The sequence below is a fragment of the Pectinophora gossypiella genome, chromosome 4 (assembly GCF_024362695.1).
Source record: "Pectinophora gossypiella chromosome 4, ilPecGoss1.1, whole genome shotgun sequence".
Classification (NCBI taxonomy): domain Eukaryota; kingdom Metazoa; phylum Arthropoda; class Insecta; order Lepidoptera; family Gelechiidae; genus Pectinophora; species Pectinophora gossypiella.
In genome coordinates, this window is record NC_065407.1 from 14,254,262 (window position 1) to 14,269,418 (window position 15,157).

The window sequence follows — 15,157 nt, forward strand, 5'->3', positions numbered from 1 at the left end:
TTTTATGTTACGATAAAAAGCACCGTAAGTTATGGCATGAGATTAAGAAAGACTTAGCTGTGTACTTGGGGGATACTTTGTAACCCAGAGCGAGGTTGGCAGTATAAAGATTATTATATTTGTGTCGTTTAGTACACGCAACCATTATCTAGGAAATATTTGTACCCTGCGTAATCATTTATTTTTGGTAATATAAAAAAATACAGCTCAACATATCGCATCATACATACACATCCATATATCATAACACACATATATATCGCATCATACATAACATCAATATAACATAATATGGAAAATCGAATATTGATATAAATAGACAAAGATATTGAGACAGAGAGAGGTTGGAAGCGTTTGAGGTATGGTGTTGGCGAAGAATGGAGGAACAAGCTGGACTGAATTGGGGTCAAATGAAAAAAGTGCTGGATAAGATGAAGAAAAAAGAACCATAATAGATACTTTAGAGAACCGGAGAGGAAATATGATTGGCCACCTGATACGACACGTATAATTCATAAAGAACATCATAGAAGGAGAAATTGAAGGGAGAAGAGGAAGGGGTAGACCTAGGCGAACATTTATGAATAAAATTAAAGAAAAGTTGCAGGTCGTGTCGTATCAGGAGGTGAAGGATTTGGCGGAGAGAAGAGAGGAATGGCGATTATTCCACCAACATGACCGCAGCTATTAAATAATGAGATAAATTTATAAATAGAATTAAATATAGATATTTACCCCCTCAGGGAGATTGAGAGGAGCCTTGTGCCAGTGGGACGTTTTTATTTATCGTTGCTTCTTCTTCTTCTCTTCTTTTTCTAGTATGAGTTTTGATATAATATGGCATACCTCATCAAACCTGGTATCAGAGTTATTATTGAACTGCCAAAGGCCCCTGACATGGCTTATGTAACGACTACTTTGTAAATATTATTACTTTTTCCCAACACCCCTGGACATAAATTCTAGATGGAATTCTACAGGGTGTTAGTGACATCGTAACGAATACATAGTAATAACAAGTGTAATTTTCCGTCGCAGAATTCATGCTTTTTTGTGTTTTTTTTTTAATTATATTCACTTCTATATTATTTATATTAATTTTGAATTATTTTTACTAAATAGTAAATAGTAATAATTACTAAAGAGTTTTGTGAAGAAAAATGATTTATATAATATTATGTACCTATATATAATTATCGCATGTTTTGTTAGTTACACCGTAACAAATACTGACGAAGATGATACAAACCATAATTCTGAGGCGATATTACGCGAAATTTCTTGTCAGAAAATTCATGAAAGTATTGGTGTTTTTTTTTTAATTATTTTCAAATCCATACTTTTGCGACGGAAATTCCACTTGATATCATCTCAGAATCGTAGTCTGAATCAACTCTCAAAGTTTTCGTTATGATGTCACTAACACCCTGTATAGAGATAGACACATAGGTAAGAAATTAATAAATTAATAGATAATTGCTATGACACTGCCTAAAGTATTATGTTTGTAAGGTCATGACATTTATGATAAATGTTTTCAAAGACTATATTATATTTTTAATGTATTTTTAAATAGATCCAACTTTTAAAATATTCAGGGATTTATACGTACGAAAACGTTTGCACGTACTTGTATATTATGTAAGTATTTTTTTATTCATTATGATTGATGTTGATATATCAATGATGATTGAACGGTTGAATTAACCAGAATTTCAACGTCATCCTTTATGTATAATTTAATGGTTCTACAAGCATCGTCTTGAGGAGCTCGGTGGCGCAGCGGTAAACGCGCTCGGTCTGCGATTGTTGAAGTTAAGCGACTTTCGCAAAGGCCGGTCATAGGATGGGTGACCACAGAAAAAAAAGTTTTCATCTCGAGCTCCTCCGTGCTTCGGAAGGCACGTTAAGTCGTTGGTCCCGGCTGCATTAGCAGTCGTTAATAACCACCAATCCGCACTGGGCCCGCGTGGTGGTTTAAGGCCCGATCTCCCTATCCATCCATAGGGAAGGCCCGTGCCCCAGCAGTGGGGACGTTAATGGGCTGGTGATGATGATGATGATGAAAAGCATCTATATTAAAAAATAAAATCAATAACAGATTAAGTCCTGCTTAGATTGAGAATAATAAACATTTTGTATTCCACATGCTTTTGCCCGCGGCTTCGCTCGCGTTAAATTCGGAGTGACACGGTTCTCCTATCCTAATATACTAATTTTTTAAGCTTCCTCTTGAAAACTGCGAAGTCCCTTATAAAATTTCATCCCCTTTCTGTAGAAGTTGTGGGCAGCTTTCCAAATATAAAATGATGCACGATTTTTTGTTACTTACTAATAATAAATCGCATACCAATTTTTAGCTATCTATCTTGAAAATTGCGGAATGTTTATACAAACTTCCACCCCCTATTTTAGGGAAATGGGAGATTAGAAAGAGACAAAACTCTTTATCACTTTGAAGATACATATTTCCCTAAAAAATCATGTCAATTCGTCGCTCTGTTTTTCCGTGAAAGACGAACAAACAGACAGACACACACATACACGTTCCTATTCATAATATTAGGATGGATGTCGGTTGTCGTCAATGTAGTACTAGACGAATATACATGTTGATGGCTTGGGCTGTGCCTGGTTAGCCTACAGGCATAGAATAAAAAACATGACCATATTTAACTGTACTTAATATATTTTGACTTATGCCACGGACGTTTCGAAGAGGCATGTTTTCTTTTCTCGCTAACTTAAATGTATATAATTTCCTAGTTTTTAATTTAATATAGTCTATTTAACATCTCGAAGAGTTTTTATTTACCGGAGCAACCAGCGCCTCCAACAAGGATTACGGAATCGATATAGCAAGTTAATACAATTACAAACACAGGAGTGTATACGAAACATAGATAAGTGTTCGTGCAATTAAAGTGAAAAGGGTACAATATAGATAAAACATTAACCATTTTACCTGTGATAACACGTAACAAAATAAACTTTACCGCAAAATTTCTAATCCATTTTCCCTTTCCCAAAATTGGGGTAAATGGAACATGGTGGGTTTCATACGCGATTTATGAATATGGAAAAACGGAGGTCCTAACTTTATGGAAACTCAACCCCACCTTAGGGAGACCGTAATTCCAAGTTATACTGAGTTTAGCGAGATTGTCTTATAAAGTTTGCGATACATACTTTTATGATACTTCATTCGAAGGTTTGCTTGTTTTAATAAGGCGCTCTAAATTGCTAAGATGGAATAAGCTAGTACAACTGCGAAGGCAATTATTCTTTTATATTATAGTCCAACTTGGTAGAAAAGACACAATCCCTGTGTCGGTTTTTATGACATCCCCGGAAAGATAAACAGTTGAACGCATTCAAAATTTTTTTAATCATCCCTTAAAGTTTTCATTACGATATCACTAACACCCTGTATTGTTAGGTATTCAGACAGTTATGGCCATAGAATTCCAATCGCCAACGAAACGAGCATTGACAATATGCTTAATTTAGTTCATTGTATTCAATAAAAGGGATTGATTTAATTCATGGAATGTATTGTAGAATCTATACCAAAAGGTATTACAAATACCTACATAATGGTTGCTCAATCACAATACGAAATTACTCGGCAATATTCTCATTTAATATAATTATGATTAGCACAATGATGAAAATATAAAACCCTCTAATAGGCCTTTCTTTCAATACGAAGAAATCACGGAAATATTTCCTAAGATATTAATTATTTTACGCTCATAAATAAGCTTATTAAGTACTTAGTACAATTTGCACACCGAGATCTTATACACCACATACTACAACATAAGTTCACGACTATATCCTAATAGGGTAGTCAGAGATACATCCATTGCAAGATGATTTAAGTACCCACACCTCACCAAGCTTTCTGTTAGACCAACGTGATAGGTGGTGAGCCGTATCGCCGTCTATAATGGTAAAACCAACTGCTTTAGTGAAAGCTGCTCTTACAATAAATTTATAGTTTATTGGTGCAAGGTACCGGGGCTCCAAAGATAATCATAATTAGTACTCCCTCCGGTTGATTGAGGGGAGGCCTGTGCCCAGCACTGGGGCGTATATAGGCTGTTTATGTTATGTTATGTAATTAGTACCATAGAATTACGCTTAAGTAGTACAATTATTACCGATTTATTTTTACATAGAGATGTTATACACCATTACTGTGTTTTATATAATTATGTAATAAATAAATCTGAAGCACGTAAACACCCCATATCGTTAAGACAACGGACAAGCGGTATTAAAGGAAATGAAACTTCGACTCTGTTTTAAACGATTCAAAGGATGGGTCACGTCTTATGAAAATAATGGAATGCACTTCCATAAACAATCGGTTTTGACCTGGTTTTGACAGCTACGGATGGGTATATAAGTTAAATTATTATTTGTTTTCTGAAACAAGTTATTTTTTGTTTAATTCTTTTTTGTTTAGTACTTCTTGTGTGAAATACAGTATGTGTTATGTTTAAAAACTAAAAACCGACTACGGAATTAAAAGTATGAAACAATTAAGACGCTTCTGACAAGGCATCATTTGTTCAATTCTGTTAAATAGTTCCATGTGAACGCAGGAATAGACGTACATACACGCATAATGGTCAAAAACACAACCCTACTTTTTATTTCGACGCAGTCGGGTAAACACTGGGAAAATGTTTTTTTCCCACTTTTGCTTCTTTCATTTTTATCGAAATCTTCATGCATTCTCGCCGATTTGGTACTTTCGACCTGGCCTTTATTTAAAACATCCTGGATTTAATCGCAGTATGTACGCCTAGGTTTTCCTCTTCCAACTCTACTAATTACACTGGCATCGTAATCTTTTTTGTATGTCTGTAATTGGAGACGGCCTTACAATAGGTTCAGTAAGATCTACTTTGAACCGGCGTGCTTGTATGAAATGATTGATGAATGGGGAGGAAGCAAGAGAAGTATGTCGGGATCGAAGCAAATGGAATTCCATAGTCTCTGCTTACCCCGGTAGGACGGGATGTATGTATGTATGTATCTAAGAGAAAACATTCTTGTACACATTATCTACTTTATCTAAAGTCTCTTTTAGCCTTTGGGACAATAGCACGGGTACTTTACTTTCAAATGCCTCGTATAATACGACCCCTCTTTGTTGCAACTTTCAGTACGTTGAACCGTGCACAATTGAGAAGCTGTTATTGAGCTTTTCGAAACCCATGAACCAGTTCGAAAATTCACTCGCATAACTTAACGCGTACCTTTCTTTTGTGGAAGTCGCTTTGTATCTGCCAATAGTGGGAAAAAATCGTTTTGCGACACATTTATGAATCTCGTTGGTGTCACGGTTTAAAAAAGAATAATTTACTTCATGACGTATTTCAGCCAGTTTAAATTAGGATTGTGTATTTATACTAAAACTAGATGTTGCGTGGTGCGCTTCGCGAATCCTATATTTGTTTGAAAATGATCCATCCACCTCTAACGGTTGAGCAAATAATAGAAAACTGTATATGGCGGCCATCTTACTTTTCCGTCATTTCGATTTCTTTTCCACATGCGATTGAATTTGACTAAGATTTTTATCTCTCTCTCTCTCTCTCTATTTAAGAGCTGCGCTCTTGTCAGTGGAGTAACCGCCATTCCTCTCTTCTTCCCGCCAAAACCTTCACCTTCCGATACGAACACGACCTGCACTTTCTCTTTTATTTGTTTCATAAATGTTATCCTAGGTCTACCCCTTCCTCTCTTCCCTTCAATTTTTCCTTCTATAATGTTTGTTATAAATTAATCGTGTCGTTTTAGGTGGCCAATCATATTTCCTCTCCGGTTCTCTATAGTCTTCAATATGGTTCTCTTTTCTTCAACTCTTTCCAGCACTTTTTCATTTGACACCATTTCAGTCCAGCTTATACCCTCCATCCTTCGCCAACACCACATCTCAAACGCTTCCAACCTCTCTCTGTCTCTCTGTGTCATAGTCCACGTTTCAATTCCATAGAGTGCAATGCTCCAAATATATGATTTAATAAACCGTTTCCTTATTTTTAATGATATGTTTTTGGTTTTCAAAATGTATTTTTTCCTATTAAATGCTTGTTTGGCTATTGCAAGATTTGTATAGGTCTTGTGAAATAAGAATTGTTCCAGGTGCGAAAGTTTTGGCAAGCCGTAAGGTGTCACCCTGATGCGGAGCAGTTTTCGAAGACCAAGAAGTATTTCCATACTCAACATGACGTTCTGATCAAACCCGCCATGCGTTATTTTAACGTGGTCATAGTGTTTTTCCGCCATTTTGTTTTCTTTTTACCGGTGACTAATATTTTAGTACCTGCATATTGTGAAAAATAAATTGTACCAGGTGTGATAGTTTTTCTAGGCTGTTGGATGATTCCCTGACGAATTAGGTACACTTTTTAACTGAACTAAATATATAAGCTAAATTGGATAATATTCCGTATCTGAGGTATTTTTATTTTTAACGAAATTACCTGGCAAACACTGGTTAAATCGTCTTCAGTATACGGACAAGGTCTATGAATAAATGAGCTAAGAGCAAAACTCTACGCTGCATTTCACATTGTTTTTAAATCTTCTGTTAAACGTCTGGAAGACATAAAATGCAATAATAATGTCTTCAGCAATAGATTCACGTGAGCCCACTTTAGTTGTAAAAAGTTTGCCTTTTTGGACTTTTGGTTGTTTACTTGTAACCGTAATAACTTAGATAACGAAACTAAACTCATTCACTCGACGACAAAATAAAAGCAACGTGTATAACATAACGTGATTTTCCGCTTCAAGAGGAACCACTTGTTCTTTTGTGAGAGCGTAGCACGAATTTAAAAATATATTGTACATCCCTGACAAGGAACAAACACAAAATTGATACGATTTAGAACCGCTCCAACGTTGCTATTTGATACGAATGCTAATATAAATCGTTTTGGATATTCTTTCAACCCAAAAAATGTACATGTGAATGTTTTTTTGGTATAACGAGTACATACCAAATCAACAACGGCCTCTGTGGTCCAGTGGTTGAGCGTTGGACTCACGATCCGGAGGCCCCGGGTTCGAATCCCGGTGGGGACATATCACAAAATTCACTTTGTGATCCCTAGTTTGGTTAGGACATTACAGGCTGATCACCTGATTGTCCGAAAGTAAGATGATCCGTGCTTCGGAAGGCACGTTAAGCCGTTGGTCCCGGTTACTACTTACTGATGTAAGTAAGTAGTCGTTACATGAGCCATGTCAGGGGCCTTTGGCGGCTCAATAGTAACCCTGACACCAGGGTTGATGAGGCTAGTATTCCACCTCACAACCCACACGATAAGAAGAAGAAGAAGAAGAACATAAGATGTTTACAATGAGGTTCCCACAGACATTAAATATTTACCTTTGGATAGTTTTAAAACTGCACTTAAACTGAAACTTTGTCAAAAAGATTAACCTACCTACAAGGTTAGTGACTACATAGCCAGTTACGCTTGGGAATAACCATCTGGGAATCAATATAAGGCAAGCAAATTACTAGAATTGTAAGTATTGCAACTTTTTTTAAACGCCAATGTCCTCGCAACTACCTCGGCTTTGCAAGTTGAGAAACTGAAATAAAATACTTAAAAATTGTTACTGTATGTTAGCAACCGAATAAAGACGTTTTCGAGTTCGAGTTTTGAATAATTCAGGAGTGGATACTAGTTATCTTATGACGTGTGGCCCTACCTATCCTGCCAAGATTTCGTGAATGAATGTATTATAATTGTTATTCATGATCTTCTTAGCATTATTCCGAGGTCCGCTGACTTAACCTGAAGATTTGACAGGTCCAGTTTTTACAGGAGCGACTGCCTGCCTGATCTTTCAACCCGTGAAAACCAGCCCAATACAGGTTAGGTCATATACTTCCGAAACGCATTTCTCGAGAATGTGAGTTTCCTCACGATGTTTTCCATCATCACTGAGCACGTGATAATCATTTATAATCCAAACATGACTTCGAAAACAAATTCTAAAATCATTGAGGCCCGTGCTGAGATTCGAACCTGGGTCAATCAAAATGAAAGTCAAGGGTTCCTCCAACTGGGCTACCACGGCTCATGTACTTATTATGATTATTATTGTTATGTTTTAATGGTAGTAAACAAAGGAACTAAAACTAAAATATTTCTGTCTCATGAGGATGCAATTGAAAGTAATTAGTAGCTGTAGTCAATTGATGTGATAGTGCGACAACAGTTATGAAGTCATCATAACAAAAGAATGCTGATCTCATCTTACAATTCAGTATAAACAATCCAATACAAAGATATAAAATTAAGATACAAATCAGTACTTATTAAGCCAAGTCAACGTCTGAGTGAATTAATTAACATGCAGATTTTATCGGTATAATCTGCAATTCTCCAGGTGAAATTTCATTTTTCCAGTCTAGTTGTTAGTACGTGCCTAAATAAAAAATAAAAACTATAGTTCAAAAACTGAAACTGGTCATGAATTTGTAATTTTTAGGTTCTTCTTATCGTGTGGGTTGTGAAGTGTAATAACAACCTCATCAACTCTAGTGTCAAGGTTATTAATAACTAGAGGAACACATTTGGTACCAGGCATTTTTATCATTTAGGTAATTATTAATCTTATAATAAGCTTTTCACAGAAAGTTAGCTTTACATGAACTTTAAATTTATTTTCTGACAAATTTAAAATACTGTCTGGTAAGTATGTTAATGTTTTAATATTCTGTTAAGTAGTAACAAATTATAGATAAATATCCGAAATAAGAATATTTTCACTTCATTGTAAAAACATACCTATAATAACCTCAAAAAATTCAATCCAATATACATTATTGCACAGAACTAAATTTCAACAATCAGACATAACACATGAATATAGTACAATTTGGGCGGCCTTATTGCTTTAGAGCAATTTCTTAAAAAAAGATGAATTTTATTGTCACCATAAGTCAATCCTATACATTTTTATTATTGACACTGTCGATTATTGTTGGTAAGTTGGCTAACCCCCTTGTACCTACTCAAATCGTCATTTACTCAGATATCGCACGAATTGCGGCGCGTCGTGAAGGAAGCTCGCTTACTTACTGTTTTTTGAACTAACCGTGATTAAATCAAGTACATTTCCCTTGACATCTAATCTTGTTGTACGAGGATTCGCAGGTCCCAAGCTATAAATTATAAACATGCTCATTGTTGAAATCTCCACTGGGTATAGTGGTCTGTGTATGACACACCATTTTCTCGGATCCCGTCGGACTTTAGTAACGTCGCTTTGAGTCGACATGTCCTGTGTCGATGCCTTTGTCTCTATTGAATGTAATCCGAAGCGAATTGACAACATGCGTTATAAAATGCTTTTTTATATTTTTTTACAAGGCACATCAACATTACAAACACGGCGACATTTATTGATGATTGTGCTGTGTATGAAGAGTAAATTGACAAGAGAAAATTAAATTAATTATGTAATATGACATTTTTCTAAACAATTAGTAGGTACTAATGCTCGAAGGCTCAAAAATGTGCACAACATTTGTTATATAAACATGCATTATTTGGAATTTGAATTAGTTAAAAATTAAGACATACTTAATGAAAAATAATTATAACTACCTTTTTTTTAATTTTTAGTAAATGAAACTAAATAGATTTACTTTTTTTAAATATGTCAAGGTCATATTCCTTCTAGTATTGGTTGTATATCGTGAGTGTTATCATAAGTAGATAAAGGTACAGAGAGATGAATATGTGTGTCGTCGGATGAAATGGTTTCAAAAAGGGATGGAAAAAAAGTGAAGACTTTTCGATAAAAGCATCGGCTTACACCTTCAGCGATATGGAGTCAGTCGCGCGTGAAGGCATAGGCTGCGATACTGTCAAAGTCGATATTTTGGAAGGCTTTGTCGTTTCTGAAACAACACTAGAGCCCCGTAAACTTTGAAGTGCCCAATGACCCGGATTTACTGGGGCCCCATTTACTCTGTATGATACTTCAACGTCCCTACTCAAATAGAAACAACGACGAAATGTTTCTGACGGCCTCGAGACCTACCACTTAGAAAATTCACGGTGAATTCAAGATTATTTATACAGGTTTGCTGTGACAACTTGTTTGAGCCTTAATGAGTTAATTAAATTTAAATAAGACTCTAGGCTTGCGAATGAAATTTTGCGAAATGACAAGAGTAAATAAATGGTGAGAATTTTCTTGCGTTCCAGTTTTGAGACGTTCCGGGAAGGAAGTCGACTATTTACAAATAAGACAGCTGAATGATTCAAAATGTTTACCGTGCAAAATAACAATAATATTAACTGTCATTATACATTCACAAGTTTATTTGTACAAACTCCGTAAAAGATGGTGTGTTCTATATGAAATGTGTATATGCCTGCAAAGCCTGCGCCATCTTTGTTAAATTGCGTAATGTCACAATTGAGTGCATACGTCGCCAACAAACTGCACTGCAGTTTGGCGACATATTTAGCTTTAAGTAAATTTTTGTACAAATTTTTTACTTTGAATAAAAAAAAAAAAGGAAAAATTTAGCGAGATGTAATTTATAACTATAACTGCAACATTTATTTGTAACTATACCTAAATTTATACACAATAAAAATATTTATCTTTATCTATTATCTGTATGACCTCAACGCTTATCGGAGAGGTAAGCCGGAGATTGCACAGAATTGAAAAGATTGGAGGAATCAAGGGGAGTACTTTGCACAGCATTGGAATCAAATATGCTAGATTATTATTATTATTTATTCATTTATTGTTACAAAACATTCTTACAATAAATGAATTAACATTATTACAGATAATGTTTGTAGATTTTTTTTGTTTGTTGAGTTCTGTAGAGTTCTACTATTAGGGCATGTAGGTATATAGGCTATTTATTGTAATATTTGTTTATATAATGTTTAGAAAGTTACCTCTGCAACGTAATATTTTTAACCCCCGACGCAAAAACTACGGGGTGTAATAAGTTTGACGTGTCTGTGTAAATGTGTATGTGTCTGTCTGTGGCATCGTAGCTCCCAAACGGATGATCCGATTTTAATGCGGTTTTTTTTTGTTTGAAAGGTATATCAGTCGAGAGTGTTGTTAGTTATGATTGGTGGAAATCGGTTGAGGTCTTCAAGGTCATCAGGTCGTTTGTTAGGTGTGATAGGAATGTTACACGCTCAGTTTGCTTGCAAGCATATGTGGGATCTGACATTTGAAACACTAATGTCTTCTGGAACCACAGAGCTGGTCTGCTGTTAGCGTACTTTTTCTGGTCGGTGTTTTTTTTTAATTTTTAATTTTAATTATTATACATTTTTTTGTCTTGACTCATTGTAGATTTGCCGTAAATGGCATTAACTACTTGGCCGGACAATAGGGGACTGAGAGCTCGAATTCGCTACTGACGATGCCCAGTTAGACGCGAAACTCAGGTCAGAGCGTCGTCTGTGGAGAATATATTTGAAAGAATATCGACCCTGGTCGGTCGATAGCGCTAAGGACAGAATGAGGGAAGATTTTTACTATAATTCAAGTTTACTCGGCTAAAGAAAATATTCCACATTATTATGTTTTTAGGGGTCTTTAGCATAAATGTGGAAAACCCTTATAACTTTGTCATAACTCATTTCCCTTCTGTCCGTGCCTGTCTGTCCAACCTTTATGACACAAGCAGAGCCTTGTTACTATGTTTCTGTACTAAGGGCTAAAATTTATTATATAAAATGTCTAAAATACAGAGGAAATGAGAGCTTTGAGAATGAGTGGGGGGGGGGGGTGACTTTGAATGATAGAATAAGAAATAGAGTGGTAGGAGTGTGTTGTCAAATAAAATATTTATTTATTTATTTAATGGATCACTTATATATATGTACAAAATAAAACAGTACTAATGTGTAAGCCAATTACAAGTGAACACAACATTCATTATAAAATAAACAACATCTAGTCTATTGAGACTACACACAACCAGAACATACAAACATTAACATTAAAACATTTAGCAAAAGTACTAATGGACAGCCTTATTGGTATGTAGTGTTGTGGTGAGAATCAAAATGTAGTGACGGGAATTGAGAAAGTCTTGCTTAGATGGTTCGGATATACAGGGTGTTAGTGACATCGTAATATTATAAAGTGGAATTTTCTGTCACAAAATTCATATTTATTTTTTAGTTTTTAAAATTATTTACTATTCTATACTTTTGCGATGAAAAATTCCACACACCGTGATACCGTATCGAATACTGAGGGAATTCCTGTCAGAAAAGTCATGATTTTATTGTATTTCTTTTTTAATAATTTCATTTTCATACTTTTGCGACGGAAATTTCCATTTGGTATCGACTCAGAATCATGGACTGAATCATCCCTCAAAGTTTTCGTTACGATGCCACTAGCACCCTGTATAAAGACAATGAATGAAAGTCTTACAAAAAATATTTATGATGCGGGTATAAGTGATAGAGTTAGAAGAAGAAATAGGCCTTCTTCTTCTTGCGAAGATCAAACCACGATCAAATCCAGGATCTGTTAAAGACAGACCAAATCAAGAGTATTCTATGCTGGTAAGCATGCATCATGACTTTTATAAGAGTAAAAGCAGTTGTTTCAGAATCGGAGTAAATTTATTATTTATTTATTAAAAATAAGTACAGTACTTAATAAAAAAAAAACCAACTTTGGTTTGTCCGTACACCGGCATTCACCATCGTTGCTTCTAATTTGTAACCTAATATCAAATATATAATTTCTCTTGCCTAAAAGAGAAATAGGCGTGATTTAAGGTATCTGAAGTAGATATATAATGTTGTCTATAAACAATAATTCACAATTATTGTCTTTAAATTGCTGTTTAATATGCGGAAGGAAAATCCTAACCAGTGCGACTGCGCACGTAGTTTCATTTAGTGTCACTAATGATAGCCCGGCGCCGCTGCATTGCTGCGTAGCAACGCATGGATGTGCACAATTTGATTGATATTGCAATTTAATATTTGCGCATATACATTTTAGTGCACAATGTTAAGAAATATCAAAAAGCAATATCGATACATTGTTTTAAGTTTACGCGGTTATTATCATAATTAAAACACATAATAACGGGTTAATTAACGGGAAATCAGAAAACATAAAAATTTCAACAGGGAAGACGGGTTCAAATTATCGACCATGTGGAATCCAGTAGTAGGTGTTGTAAAAAGCTTGAAACGGCCTAATGTGGTGAAAAAACGTGAGGACACAGTGAGTGCGGTTTGTCGTAGTGAGTTTGGTGCGAGTTCAGCTGGTTCCGAACATTCCGATATCAAAAACATACACAAGCGGCAAAGAAAGAGGGTAGACAGATATGTCTGCCCGTAGAAAATTATGGATCTACCTACTCCACTCCAATCTCATCAGTCATCCCGTGATCATGGCACTTGCAACAGTGTCGAAATATCGGGAGTCTCATATCCCCATTTAAACGCGGTAAGAACCCGTTATTATGTGTTTTAATTAAGCAATATCGATATCGAGCACGCTTAGCAAAAAGCAGGGTTATAATGTTTGACCGTAATGTATGTATGTGTGTATACACGTCTGTTTCAACCAAACTTCTAAACCATCTATCAGAATGTAACAAATGAGGTGTCACAAGAATCGTCTTGATTATCCGGTGGTTACAGACTATGACGTCACGCTAAATTCTATGTGGCGCCCTCTAGAGGACATAAACTGAGAACGAAAAAAAAGTTTTTCCCGAATGGTAGTGTGTTGGGTATGAAATGAAAGGGCTTAATTTGCACATTTCAAATATCTACGTATTACTAGCTTTTACTTGCGGGTTTTCTTTGTATTTACTCGATAATCACGTTGAATTGATAACATGACTAAACTAGGTTTTATCTCCAAATTTTACATAAAACACGTATCGAAAGAACGTTATTTTAATAAATTATACCTCAAAATACTTTACTATATATATATAAATATAACTTTATAAGCTAAAACTTCGGAAAATTTACTGTTGTATTTATTATTATTTGATACAATGTATATTATTTTGTTTTTTAAGATGTAAATAAGTGTTGTATATAATAAAATACCGCTTTAAGAAGTATGAAATAAGAAAACATGTCTCTGAAATTCTTCTGAATAGTGTTTAGGAGATAGTAGGGAGATAGCCTTGGCCGTTTTTAAACATATATTTTTTTGTGTGAATTGCTTCAATGTGACTTTTTTAACCCCTCCGGACTATGGTACAAACTACTAGCATATAACTAATTGAGTTTTCTAGGTTAAAGAATACTTTATGAAATGCTCATTACTAATTCAACGCAAGTCTTGAAGTAATGCAATACATTTTCTTCTAATCCATATCAAATCATTTTCCTTTTAGGCATTGTCATCATTTCACATGTGCTGTGAAGCAACGCACAGACGCGCACAAATTTATGTGTAAACCTATATGAGTTTATTTGTGAGTGAGTATTTTATTACACATAAATAAATTGTGTTGATTAAGTGACACTAAGAAGACGTTCTTACAAATTGGAGACACTATTAAGATTCAAACGTACTAACTTAATGATGTTTGATTCCAATTACTCGAGTATCTCATCCGAAAGTAATCGTTTTCGGTTGAAACTCGAAGAATTATAATTGTAGTAGGTAAACAAGTTCTCCAGACACAAACAGTAAAATATAAGCTAATATCCAAAACGGTGACAAAACTAGAAAAACGTATTCGACTATTTACGTACTTACTAACCCTACATAAGTGTTGGAAAAAAATTACGCCGAAAAGTGATTCGAAGTTGTGTTAAGTGGCTGCGGGAAGCGCGAAGTACTTCGTCGAAATTCTGGGGTAAAGTTTAAGAGCCCTTCAAACTTATCAGGGCCCATTAATAATATCTCTAGAATCCCTTATATACTGCAATTGTCAGTGCTTGTTGAGCCTGAGGGCTTATCATGTAATCGCGATGGCCGTTTGACTTCACCGAAATAACTTCGAACTTACCGTATCCAACCATTAAATCTAAATACATCCGCGGTGAGGAGCTCGGTGATGCAGGAGTAAACGCGCTCGGTCTGCGATTGTTGAAGTTAAGCAACTTTCGCAAAGGCCGGTCTT

General features: G+C 35.3%; 1 protein-coding gene across 3 annotated transcripts in view; it reads right to left on the bottom strand.

Moving 5' to 3' along the window:
• LOC126382348 (nephrin-like) overlaps positions 1–15,157 on the bottom strand; it is a 224,364-nt gene that overhangs the window by 189,530 nt on the left and 19,677 nt on the right. The gene's annotated exons all lie outside the window — the stretch shown is intronic.